Raw genomic sequence first — 13,733 nt, forward strand, 5'->3', positions numbered from 1 at the left:
AGCTGGTTTACCTTTGCCCATTTACTCTTCCAAGCTGAGAGTCTCCAGACAGAAAATAAGCCTTCTAGGACATGGACAGCCTCTCATATTTCAACAGAAGTGTGCCCAGAACAAAACTGTGGCAGAAACATAGATGTTAATGCCATGTTGAATAATAATATTTTTTCAGGTGCTGCCCAGAGTTTTAAGGGATAGTTCCAGCAATGAACATATTAGAGTAGCTGAGACACAGCTGCTCGAAACAGTGACATGCAGCAGTTTTACAGGCAATGAAATAAGACCTCCTTCAAAAAAGCTATTGAGGACAGCTGCAGATCAGTCCTCCTCAGGGCTCCTTAGCTTTTTTCATCCTCTGTAAGCTGACCATGCCCATTCCGGGAACTTTAGAAGATGATTAAACAGAAGATTTGTGTGTCATTATAACTTTTCCAACTCCAGCTGCAATGTTTAATCCATGAAAGCCCCAAGGTTCAGGATCTAGGAGAGGAACCTTCCTATTTCTGACTTTTTTTTTGCATGCTGATCACAATTACTTCTCCCACCATCACCTACTTATGAACTGTCTTTGGTTAAATAACCATTATCCTGGCTGGGACTGTATAAACGAGGCATGGATTACTATCCACCTAAAACCCTTTGTGAGCCCTGAGTTATCACAGAAAAAGGGCTTTCAATATTCTCCCAGAAAACTTTCCACAGAGGCCTAATGGCTTTTCTGCCCAAGTTCACTTCCACCTTTATGCTTCAGGAATGCTCTAAATGGTCCTATTATTTATATATGTATATATATGCATGTATACATATGAATGCATGTATGTATGTGTGATGCATGTATGTATATATGCATGTATATATATGTATACACACACAGATATATACATATATACATACACACACACATATAAATTATATATATATTTTATATATATATATATATATAAAAAATCCTTCCCATACAGATGATGAGATGCCAGCTATGAATTATTAGAATTTACAAAGTTTTGCCAAAGGTACTCATAGCTGACAGCAGCACATATGGGTGCTTTAAAGGCTAAAAAAAGCCCTGCTTTCTTCACACCTGAAATATGGGGTCCCATAGCCCCCTACATCTATAGAATTCACAAGTTCGTGCATAATAGCCCATGCAAAGTGAATTTTAAACGCAGACACATGGCCTCATCAGTAGGGCCTGAGACCCCATTCATAATGAAGGTCAACCTGTACTGCAAAGTTTGAGATCTTACTGTGCAAGCACAGCAGATGCACTAAAGGGCTTATGTGAAAAAATAATTATTCCATGTAGAAAGGAAGTTGGCTTGTTCTGAGCAAAGGTATTAATGGACTAATCTTTTTGCTACAACAACAGCCTGCTTACCTGAAAATATGGAAATGTCTACTGACACAATGTTGTATTTATTTGAGATGGGTATTATATCCCACACACGTCAAATGTCTTGTTTCATTTCAGACTAAGATGGTAGTTAATCTGAATGCCAGTTATAAGAGTCATTTACTAAAGAATAAAACTTGGACAACTGTGCTGCAATTTTAGTAATTTGAGGGCAGAGAAGCATGCAGCTCATAGTATACAAATAGGGCTGAATTTGAAAGAGCATAGTTCAGAGCACCTTGCCTGCTTATATTGGGTTCAGGGCAGTTAATAAGAACTGGATCTTGAATCACAGTAACAAGACACAGACTTGGCACATAGAAGACTTGCTTCAGCACCAAGATCCACCAGAGTAAGGTTAAATCCAGTGACAGCTGGGGAAAAGGTGGAAGAGCCACAAAGGTCTAAGAYACAAAAAGCTAGTCGGGTCCCTCTCAAAGGCAGTATAACTTTGTTCTCTACACTAGGTTTCTTCTCCTCCTCCCACCTCCAATATATTTCAATTGAAATCAAAAGTAATTCCCTAGCAGTGGCAAAAGTGAGAGCATTTGCATAGACGTGGCGTTAGCAGTTTTAGCACTGGGCCATCAGCTGCTCTGGCTGTACCTGAGTAATGTCCTCCTAACCTCTTGTCTTCCTCCACGAGCCATAAATTAGTTTCCTCTGCTAGTGTAAGGATGCATGTAATAGCTCCCTAACTCTATCAAAATGATTCAGGCCTGAAAATGGGGAAGAAAAAGTCTACAGAAAGTGCTTATACTAAGCCAGACCCTACAGCCAGAACCAAGTGCCGCCTGCGCAGCCATGCCTGCAGGCTGAATGGGATCTAGTGACAACTAGCTGAGGGCATGGGATAACCTCCTCATCTGGTTTCTCTCCAGCCAGAACTGCAATAGGCATAAGCCAGAACACACCTCATCTACTGTGATAAAAATGTTAGTGTCTAGGAGTGACGCTCTGTTGATGCAAGACACTGTTCCCCAGCAAATCTCTCTCACCTGAGTATGCAATAGCTCCAGCCCAGGAGATAAGCCATGGAAAATTTCAGAGGAACACAGGACTGCCATGGGCAAGACCTAAAAGTCTGCATCTCCGTCTTTGAATTTAAGTATGTAGCTACTCCTGCCTAGTGCTGAAGTTCTTTTGGACAAACTTTGGATAAGGATAGGAAAGGATAAACTTTGCAGTCTCAAGTGTGCCTGCAACTGATAACGCTGAATATAACCTCTCTTACCTTCCATTTCTAGCCTATAGCACTTTAGAAGAGGGACAGTGCCTCAGGTTATATATTTCTCTCCTAAAGTAAGAAAGTAGACATAAGTGACTTTTCATTGCCTATGACACTCAGTGGAAGCTGGAAGATGCTGCTGATCTGTGAGGCAAGGGCTCCCTGCACATCCACACCTCGGCGGAAGCCAGGAGAGGGGTCGAAGTCCTCCCATAAATGCTTCCCTCAGGTCTCTATAGCCCCTTGTGTTAGCATCTCTGCAACAACTTGGTGACACAAGATGTAGAAGAGAGAAGGAAAAATGGGGCTTACATCAGGTACCCATATCTATACAACTATTACACCTCTTTCTATGCATTTAGCCATCCACTCACAGAAATGAAACCATCTGCACTCCCAGGGAGACTTTGCTTTTGCTCTGTTTGTGGAAATGGGTGTGTGTGTTTTTTTATTGTTGGTTTTATACGCTCTAAAATAAGCAAGTTGCAAGTCTGTTTGCTTTATGGAGATATACAACAAATTTCTCACCAGCAGCCCAAGGCAAATCATGCAAGGCCATCTGCTAAGATGTTAGAGTGCTAATGTACAGTATGCTTGGGCACCTTTTACATGTTATATTGTGCACACCTATTTGCCTGGAAGCAAATCAGTAACTCCCTACACTAAAGCTTGCTTTTGTCTACTCTTATTAGAGATGGGATGGTGCCCTGGGGAGGGCTGCAGGCATTCCATTACTACAGATTGGCGCCTGCGGAAAATGAAAAGGCTGCTAAAAATAAGCAACATTTGCTCATTGGTATAAATAACAAAAGTGAGAGAGAAAGAAAAACAGAAAGAGAACAAGATGAAAATGAAAACTGGCCCCAGACCAGGCCTTGCAGAATGACTAGTCACCTCCTCATTGCCAATTCTATCACCATCTCCAGTATGGACAAGATACTTTCCTCTGCCAAGTGCCCTCAGCTTTCCTGAGAGGGCCATTACTCAGAGATTCACTAGTGGGCCTAAGCACAGGAGCTAACTCCCACAACACACTTGTCTTTCCCTAGGAGCTTCAGGGTTTGGGCATATTGAAGCAGGGGCTCAGCATTTAACAAAGCCAGCACATAATATCAGCGTGATCCCTGCAGTAGCCTTTGAAGCAACTATTTGGTTCATCTCTGTTTTGTTTATAAAGGGAATCATGGGGGAAAGGGGAGAAGGGAAGGGGTTGCACTTCCATAAAGCTATCATCATTAAAAGCTTTATCCTCTCTTTATTAAAGTAGAAATAACTTTTGGAGTCTAATTTTTCTGATAGACTTCCCTAGCAAATAGCTCCCAGAGCACATCTGGCTGCTTATTCTCAAGTACTAAAGTTGAGAAAGCTAAGAAGTGCCTATTAATATTTGAAGGAAAATAAGAAGACTAAGCTAATTAAAAACTCACCCTTGTCCTGTATTCCTAAAAGCACTCTACACCTGCATGGCACCAGATTTTTCAGGGTGGGCTCCAGGCATTTCACAGTGTGAAATGTCTTTTTATACAACAGCAAAGTTTAATGCCAAATATGCTTCTGGTTACTTTTCATTTTAGGCTCTCCTTAATAAAAAGGAATAATAATTGGGAACCAGCTCCCAAGTAGCACAGTTAATTTTACCTCTGTTTCCATTTCAAGTATTTTATTGTATAAAGCACACCAAAAAATCTAATAGCTCTACAGTTAAACAAATAATGTTATTAACAACTCCCACTCACAGCCATAAGCAGGTTTAGCTGGGAGAGCTGAAGTAGCTGTCTGTCCCGAGTCTCTGCCAGAGATCACCATCCCACAGCAGGATCAGCTGATTGAGGCATGGATAAACTTACAAGCAAGTGCAGTCTGCAGGCTGCAGCATTAACTTAAACCACCTCCAATTTCAGTTTACTCTGGCAGTAACCTCTTAGAAAAAGAGAAGGGAAGAAAGTTAAGGCTGGTAACTGTTTCATCTGTTAGTATCAGATAAATCTACCTTTCATTGCATTTCAAAGCCCTAACAAACAGAATAGTCAAGAGATTTATAACAATGTTCTGGCTTGTCATGAATTAACATGCATTCTCATAATAAAAAAGGCCACTAGCATAACCATTGAAGCACACTTGCTGAAATAAGGGCTAAGAAAGTCTTCTAAAGCTTATCCAGATACTTGCAGTCCTTAAACGTTTTCTAAAATAGTTTCAACTGCTAACTATGAAGTTTAGCCTTTTCCAGACCTAGAAGCAAGGACAAGTCTGGGTATCTCTGTACAGCCCAGACAATGTTCCCATATCCAAACCAGTAGAGCTACTATATGAATTCTTGATACAGTAAAAAGACAATAAAAGAACAAAGTTTCCTCTCCAATGAGGTCATTTTTTTCATGTTAGACTTGTAGAGAATTGGCTCAAGAAACAACCAATGTTTGTTTGGCATTCAAAGAGGAGATGCAAATACTTATAATGGATTTGCTCATAGGTAACTATGGAGAAAACAGCAGGCAGTTACAGTTAAGTTTTTGGTGCACACATTGTCAAATTGACATAAAATAGATAATAGTGAAAGAATTGATTTTTGAGAAATGGTACGAATGAGGAGAGTGCCAAACCTGAAAGCAGGAAAACGGTACAAAAGGAGTGCCATAGTCTCCATAGTGTGGGAAATGTGTGCAATGAGAAGTGAAATTTAAAAATGAGGGCAAGATTTATTATGTTTAGTCTGAAATGTGATGAAGAGCAGTTTGAGGCTGGGAGGCAGGGGAAGACYGAAACAATGAAGAACTTTCAAAAGGAGAATGATTTGTGATATCTGAAAAGGTTTTGTTTTATAATGGTTGAACCACACTTATGTAGCTGTAATACCACAAAGTCCTGGTATAGGTGCATTGCACTGACATGAGAGGGATCTTCTGTTGTGGCTTTCCCCAGCCTTTGTCCTAGCCATGAGCCTTCTGCATGACGGTTTGCACTGACACAGCTCCAGTTAGCCCTAAAAGATCAAACCCTCATACAACCATCTCATGTGCCCCTCATATGCTACCCTCCCAAACAGCACAGACGAGTCGGTTGGGAGAGCTGGATGAAATAATGGTTCTGACAGGATACAGGAGATAGCAGTGGGAATGGAGGTACCAAGYTGCGGCAGTCAAGGTGAGAGATCTCACACATGAGCACACAGAATTAATCAAGAACTAACTCAAGCCGTGCAGGATAGAAAGTATTCACATTCTTCATAATGTCTCTCAGGGGTCAGCTTTTGCTCTCAGTTACACCCGTAACTTCAAGCCCTTCCCTGTAGCTAAGGTAAATTCAGAGCAGGTATATCTGTACAGAGAAAAGCAGGATCTGACACCCATCCAGGTCTCTCTTGTAGACAGCCGTCTCTTGTCCTTAAGGCCAGGGCACCGTCACAGCTAATCTCCGCTCGATGCACCCAGCTAGTTGCTCTGAACAGTACTGTACTGTACACTAAGCCCAGGTATCTAACACATGGACCCCACAGAAAGTCTGCCTCTACAACCACCATGTTACATTTTCAGGATTATCTTGTTTAAATAATTCAGAAATAGTGTGAGTATGAGAGAGAAAGAGAGGGAGCTTGACACCTCTGGCTTGAGTTGCACTCTGCAAGGGCAGGCGCTGTGCCAGCCAGCTTCCCAACGGCAGTGGAGCCGGCCCCGTGCACGCCTGCCAGCAGCCCTCCCTGTTATTCCTGTCGCAGGTCTCTCCGGAGAAGAGTGCGTCACTCCAGCAGGCCTCTGCCAACGTGTGTAGGAGGGCAGAGGCATATGATAAGGATAAGTGGGAACTAAAATGAGATGGCACCAAATTAATTTCCCTTTGTGTGACCTATGCACCAGATTTTCTAGCATCTCAAAGCGCTCAAAGAGAAATCCACTGGAGTAAGGAGGACCCTGTGTCAGCAAAACACTTCATTTCTCACCTGGAACACTCAAGCTTGCAGAGCTGTGAAGGTAAAGATTACTCACCGTTTCCAAGTGCAGTACCACAAATTTAAAGGTGACTACAAGGGGGCAGGGAAGAGTATTCATCTCATTTTTCCTTTCTTCCATTTTTAAAACAACTTAAAATACATAATGAAAACTTGAAAGCTGCCTTTGTCTGCTCTTAAAAAGGTCAATACAAGGACAAGGAGTCCATTAGTTCATTACTATGCAAAGTTTCTACTGTGAAATACTCTGTGGATGACCAAAGAGCAAATAAGATTACATCATCATAAGTATCAAGAAAGTAAAAATTGAGCAAGAGAAGGATTTTTGCTTCAGCTTGCCTAAAGTAAGTAGTTAAATCAAGTGAAGAAAAAACACTTGGGGATTATATTCAGTTAAGAATTAAGGAAGATTTGAAAATACATTTAAACATGAAGGCCACCAAATCTGACCTTCTGTATTGTACAGCCAGTGAAATTTCCTCCACTCACACACATGTAGCTTTCACCTGCTGTAACTTTTTAATTAAATATTTCAGCCAACAAAAGGAAATAGCAAAACCAGAAAGTAGACATGATGTTCTTTCTCAACTGGAAACTGATTCAGCAAAGTGGGTGCAAGGAAATGCTGGAAAACATGGATCCATCCTTCAGTTTAGCTTAAGGCAGCAAGTGCTAGTCTAATAAGGTTTTGTAGCACTTGATAGTTCAAATTAGAATGCTATTATAGTTTAGAAACCAATAGAGATAAAGCAGAATGGTAACCCAATGTGGACAGGTAGGCCAGCATTTGTGACTTAGGGGAAAAGGATATGCTAATAAAATAAGATAGTGGCAAACGCATTTATTTGCCAATCATACAGGTCCCTTTCCAGCAAGAAAGACCTGTTTTGACTGAGAAAGGAAGGAGCCGTTATCTGTTTATCTACTAAAGGTGCAGGATAAAGAGAGATGCCTGGCAGATAGTACGGACAGAAGGAGGCTGGAGGTTAGGAGGAGCTGCAATGACAAGCTATCTCAGTCCTTTAGATGAGGCTGATGATGGCTTTAGTGGCATTACAAGGGAGCAATGAAATGGAAGAAGCCCTCATTCACAGCTGGATTAACAAAGATCGTAAACAAGATGGAATTGTGCAGCTGTTTAGTCTTCAAAGAGAAGAAAATAGCTAAGCCGGAAAAAAAAAAAAAAAAAAAACAAGAATAAAAGGACCAGAAGACAGATGGGGAAGAGAAACTAGGGTGCAGAGTAGGGATTGCCTAGCCCAGGAAGGCACCAGTGTAAAAGGTTCCCACTGGTAACAACCATCACCACCTTCTTGCATGGTGGCTGTTTCCATCCAGCCTCTTCTGGGGAGTGCTCCTAGCGGTAGTAGGCACATTAGAGAGGAGATGTCGGGGAAGTTCAATCATGGGGCCCTTTTATTGGATTCTCTGAAGCTCCATGGACGTATCTTGCACTGGGTTTCTCAGTCACTGAGATTTTCAAGGAGAAAATGTTTACAGCAAGTAAAAGCTTTGAAGGGAATGGGCCAGTATTGAAGAGAATTGTTTGCAGATGTCAGGCTTGAGCCCTATTTTATGCCAACAAATGCCATGTAAATGAGAGGTGATTTGGCAATGGTGTGAGGAGGCTGTTTCTCTGAAACTCCAACCTTTCCCTCAGTTGCAGGCCATGCTGTGCCTCCTATTTTACTTTCAAACAGCTAACTGGCAGAGAAACCAGTGATGTAAGCTAGTAACTACACAAAATTAGCTCTAGCCAACTGTGAATTCATTTGTTCTTTCTATTTGCAGTCTCTTGTTTGCTGAAACATAAAACTTGGTCTAGTCAACATATTTCACCATATTCAAACTTATAACTACAAGGAAAAAATTTTAAAGAAAAATATCACTACTGTAAAAGAAAAACGAAAATCCATCCTAAGGAAAATTACAGCAGCAGACCAGTTTAGTATGCCTGAACCACTTTACTGATACCTTTCATTTTCTAGTTCTAATATAGCCTTCCCCCCATCAAAAAAAAAAGACAATTTTGTAATTTCTTGCTATTCTTGACAAAAAAATCACCTCACTCCGAGTTGTAGAAGACCTTTTTTTTTTTGCAAGCTATAAGTACATCTATATGATTAATAGCAAAATGAACACAACTTGCTAAATAAATCTGCACTAATCTAATCTAACAGCATTTAACCACTCTATGAGTTTCCCTTTTGTTATACCCCTGTGGAATGACTTTGCTATCCCTGCCCTAAACCAGTTGCTTCCTGTACCTCCTGCATCTCAAAGGAATGCAAATGAATGTTTAGCAGCTCCYCCCTCCTTCTTTGACACACACACACTTTTTTTCAGAGGCTAGAAACAAACACACATGTATTTATTTACATTGTGATAGTCTCCAAAGGCTCCATTCAGTGCTGTGGTTAAAGCAAACAACCAATCAGAAAACCCAGTCCAGAGTTCAAGCAGTAGAAATCAATCCAGCAGGAGTTCATACGCTGCAAACTTTGAAGTGCGGGTACCCACAAAACAGAGAACTGCTCACCGGACTCCAGCAGCACTAGGAGGTAAAATTGCTTCCTCCATTAAACTGTTTGGTATTTCAAGTATGGAAATGTATTTCCTTTTAAGGAGGGTTTCTGYCCTTTACATTGTCATAAAAAATGGTTCCCACCACCTCACTCAATGTATATGAATTACTGTGATAACTAAGCACATCCCTTACTCTAGGATAACTGAATCTACGTGAGTAGGTCAAGCATATTAGAACAGAGCAAAAAAAACCACATAGCCAACTGGAAGCATGGTTTCTTAACTTGGATAAGATAAAAAAAAGTCAAGGGCAGCATTTTCAAACATAAGGGCAAACAATAGGCCCCTTAAGCTGTACTCGGACGTGCTAATTAGAGCCCAGTTCCTCTTAGGAGTCTGTTTTGATTAAACAGGATCATTTTGGTTTCGGATCTATTTTGATTAAATCCTAGGCAACGTAACTATGAAACAGTCTGCAAATTTCAAACAGTGCACAGTAGAGCACAGCATGTATTTGCACCATGACTGCTCACCACAGTAAACTATGGGGCCGTCACATCTGAGTGAGATATACCTGCATCGGCATGCAATGCAATTACTCCATGCAAGCACAGAAAAGGGTTCATTATTTATCACTCTTGCCAGGACCTCCTCTGGCAAAACTTACTGCAATAATCAATCTCCACAGCTTACTTAGCTGCATAAATTGGACCCCTACGTGCGTCTGAATAATCATAGGGTCACTCTTTCTGCCTGCCCGTGTGATGCAGCTTTCAAAGGTGCATCACTTCATGACAGAAAAAAACAAGGCAGCAAGGGTGGCTCCAGCACAAACAAGAAAACTGCCCCTCCTAGTCTCCACATCATCACACTTGGTGGTAAAAGGTGATGGTCAAAACAGCAATAGCTGTTAAGGGTTAGTTTTTCCATAGGGCTTACCTAGTGGGAATCTTAAAGAAAATAAATCCAGACTTCAGGTGAGGATGCCAAACTGTGTCAGCGGTGTTAGGCATAGGTCACTGTGTTGCTCTTCCCACTCTTAGAAGAATTTAAGCTTCCAATTGCATGGGAGTGAGGGGAGTGGGAGAGAGAAAAAAGGCTCCCAGAGCATGGGAACCTCTACAGCTTAAAATAAAGATTGTTCCTGAGTTTTGGGGCCAGGAGAGGTCTACCAGCTGAATACGAAAGACCTCTCTCCCCTTCCCTAATCAGTCAAAACAGGCAGTTCAAGATAAGCAGGCACCTCCAGATGTTTTCCTGTCCAAATTGCTACTATCCAAGCCTTATTTAGGTGAGTTTTTAACCAGATGGCTGGCAGAGAGAATCATCCTCCTTTCATAAGCAATTCACTATGTGGCCTTAAATAAATCACACACACACAACTCACATACAACCAGCACTAGAGAGAAAAAAGTTTTCTGCACCTTTTCATGTATAGAGGATTTCTTATAAATTTCATATATATGAAGACAGGCAGAAGTATTGGCTGTTAGCCTAAAAAAGAGTTTGTACTTCTTTATTTATAGTGAATCTTCACTTTCCTAGTTTTGGAAATAGATTTTAAATGAGATTACTGTACCACAAAAGAAACCCACGACTAAGTGAGAAAGGGGAATTTTTGGTCAGACCCGGTGATGGATATTAGACTTTAATTCCAAAGCAATGCAGATAACTGAGARAACATTTGAAGAAAAAAAATTCATTATGGAAAATCATGGATTGTCACAGGTCAGTAAGAGAGAAAGAGCAATGTAATGACTTGATGGAAAATGTAACATTCCTCCCTTTCCTTCGAAGGTCACTTTCTTCTTGGTGAGATTCTCTCTCTGCAGAAGTGGTAGACAAACAAAAACGCATCACATATGTCTGCTGATCTTCTGTCCAGAATTAATGTTTGCATGAGGTTCCTCAGTTTTTCCACTCATCTGTCAAACAGCTATTGCTACTTCTCTACATGTCTAGAAAGCAATTAACTAATATCAGGAGAGTGGACAGCTGTCTATATCCTGATCTGACTAGGAAAAGATGACTCTGTCCATGAATCTGCTTTTAGGAATGGCAGATCAAGCTAGCCAGCACCAAGGGTGAATCAAAAAACCATGGGTGAAGCAATAAGGCACAGCTGGATCATAAAACAAAACTGGATTTTCTGCTTAACTTTCCAGGTGCTACGTGAGCAAGAGGAGCTCACTCTCCACAGATACGCATGAGCTACAGTACAAAGCACAGTTGGCAGCTAATTTGGACTTAACCATTTCACACTTGCAAGCCAGGGATTCAAAGCCAAATACCCTGGCCCCCTCCTACCTTCCAACACAGAGACAATTTAAAACAGATCTAACACCTATGCAGTACTGATTTGGTTATCTTCAAAATCCCCATTGTTCTGTTTAAAGAGCATATCCTCCTAGAATAGCCTCCTTTTGATAAACAACTCCTTGTGCATGTCAGCCAAACAACAGTTTTGGGCTTTATCACAAGTGGACCAGCAGCAGAAACAGTGTGTGGTGAAGGGGGCGGGGGGGGGAGGGGGTAAAAGGGGGGAGGAGGGAATTTTAGCTGAAAATAGAGTTCATGGTCAGCCAGACTTTAGACTAGGGTTTTTAAATAGGTTTTGGAATGTGGCTATGAAATAGTTAAAATAACTTTACCTACAACTCTTCAAGGAAGAAATGTCTATTCAGGCTTTTAAAAGCAGCGTAGTACCCCAGGTAATGGGGTCATTTATGTATTGTACACAAAAGTTCCTTGTATAAGAAGGTCAAAATTTATAGGAACCAAAATATGAATTCATAGGAAAATAAAAACTTTCTTAAAAAGAAACACACAACTCCAAAGAACTCCGACTGAGAAGAAAACTTTCCAAGAATGGATGATGAAATTTAAATACATATTGAAAAAATATGAGCAGATACGTGACTTTTAAAAGTAAGCTGTCTAGACCAGAGGTTTCTGTGCCTTTTACAGTTTGTAGGAAGTGAATGAAGGTGCTACAAATTATTAATATTTTTTGCATTCCAGATGTGTGCTTAGTGGAATGTGACCATTTCCAAAGTGTTTATTTTGAAATATATGAATTCTTCTCAGTAAAATATCATTGATGTGATTCTATAATGACTCTACATTGTTTAATTTTATATTTTTCCTCAAATGGCTGAAAGCAGTTTTGCCTTTTTAACTCTTAGGATTAGTGAATATATCAGTGGGATATATACACTGTAAAATATGTCACAAGAAAATGTTACTTTGTATGTTTCTTAAGAGCAAGCTACTCTAAGAAAGCTATTTAAATTTCTCAGAAATAAACATATCCTTGAAAAGCTGATATGACAGATTTTAGTAATCACCAGCATGTGTGTGAAATAGTAAAATGGAAAAAATGTATACCAGACCATGCAGCGATGATCAAAGTAAAATACAAGTAAAATACCTTTTATACTATAGCTTCTGGAAATCATGCAGTCCTTGCAATATCCATATGTTTTGCAAGTAACTTCATAAAATGTGACTCTGGTTAGAGAAAAGGCAGTATTTCTATTGTATTCCTACATAAAAAATGTTCTTAGGTACAAGAGCTGCCAATAAAACATCACTTTGTTCTGAAATGTTTGCTGAAAAGCTGCAAGTGGCCTAAACAACACAAATTTCAACATCTTTAGCAGTGCTATCTCCTGTCTAACTGACAGCACACCCGGCCTGCGGGAAAGACCCCCGGCTTGCACAAACAGGCTACACCTCGGATAAGACGGCTGAATTTGGAAAACAGTGCAGGTCGGTGCTGCATGGTTTCTAGGCTTCCCACAGATAGGGCATCTGGGCAACGTTAACCATGGCATGCTGTAAACACTGGCTGGACGATAATAGAGTATAACACAGGCAACAAAGTGACCCTGTAAAACTGTTTTCCCGTTTCTGTTGTAATCAGATGGCATAGCCAAACGTTGTGCCTGGGGAAGCAAGCTCTGGAAGTAGTTAAAGAAGTGTTTACAGCACAGTCTGCAAAAGATAAGGAGACAAGATGCTCTTCAAGAGTCAGAAGATCTATCCAAGTATAATTTTTTTTCTCCTGTTCAACACCAGTTGATTTCCAGTGTTGCGAACTAAAGACACAGGGTAAAGGCTCGGTCCACTAACATCAATGGCAAAGCTCCCCACTGGTCAAAGGGATGACAAAATTTCTCCAAAACCCTTATGTATGGGGCAGTAAACTTTTCAGGTCTCACCATTACTATTTAAATAGGATAATGAACCTGTATACACATGCATATATTCAAATTCTCAAATGAGACAGGAAAAACTTGAATATAAACTTTGTGCAATTTACAGGAAGGAATCAATGTTGATTTTCTTAATAATGTCTTTGCTATATTTTGATAGTTCTCCCAGAGAAGGAGACTCCACCACCTCTCTGGGCAACCTGTTCCAGTGCTCTGTCACCCTCACAGTGAAAAAGTTTTTCCTCATGTTCAGATGGAAGCGTCTGTGTTTCAGTTTGTACCCGTTGCCTCGTGTCCTGTTGCTGGGCACCACTGAAAAGAGTCTGGTCCCATCCTCTCAACACCCTCCCTTCAGATACTTGTACACGTTGATAAGATCTCCTCTCAGCCTTCTCTTCTCCAGGCTAAACAGGCCAAGCTCTCTCA

The 13,733-nt window shown here is 40.7% G+C and overlaps 1 protein-coding gene and 1 long non-coding RNA gene across 24 annotated transcripts in view; one reads left to right on the forward strand and one right to left on the reverse strand.

The window, feature by feature from the left end:
* Window positions 1-13,733, reverse strand: part of LOC112969212 — a 227,703-nt gene that overhangs the window by 83,607 nt on the left and 130,363 nt on the right. The window contains exon 1 of one of the 23 annotated variants that reach the window (XR_003254615.1): window positions 2,389-2,414. The exons of the other annotated variants lie outside the window; for them this stretch is intronic. The gene's annotated coding sequence lies outside the window, so the exon portion shown is untranslated. Of the gene's footprint in view, window positions 1-2,388; window positions 2,415-13,733 lie in introns of those variants that run through there. 23 annotated transcript variants of the gene reach the window in all.
* Window positions 3,314-11,342, forward strand: LOC112969215. Its single transcript, XR_003254642.1, has 3 exons — window positions 3,314-5,762; window positions 6,334-9,125; window positions 11,256-11,342. It is a non-coding gene; the product is annotated as an uncharacterized LOC112969215 (long non-coding RNA).

Source organism: Apteryx rowi, unplaced genomic scaffold (genome assembly GCF_003343035.1).
Source record: "Apteryx rowi isolate R43461 unplaced genomic scaffold, aptRow1 scaffold_34, whole genome shotgun sequence".
Lineage (NCBI taxonomy): Eukaryota > Metazoa > Chordata > Aves > Apterygiformes > Apterygidae > Apteryx > Apteryx rowi.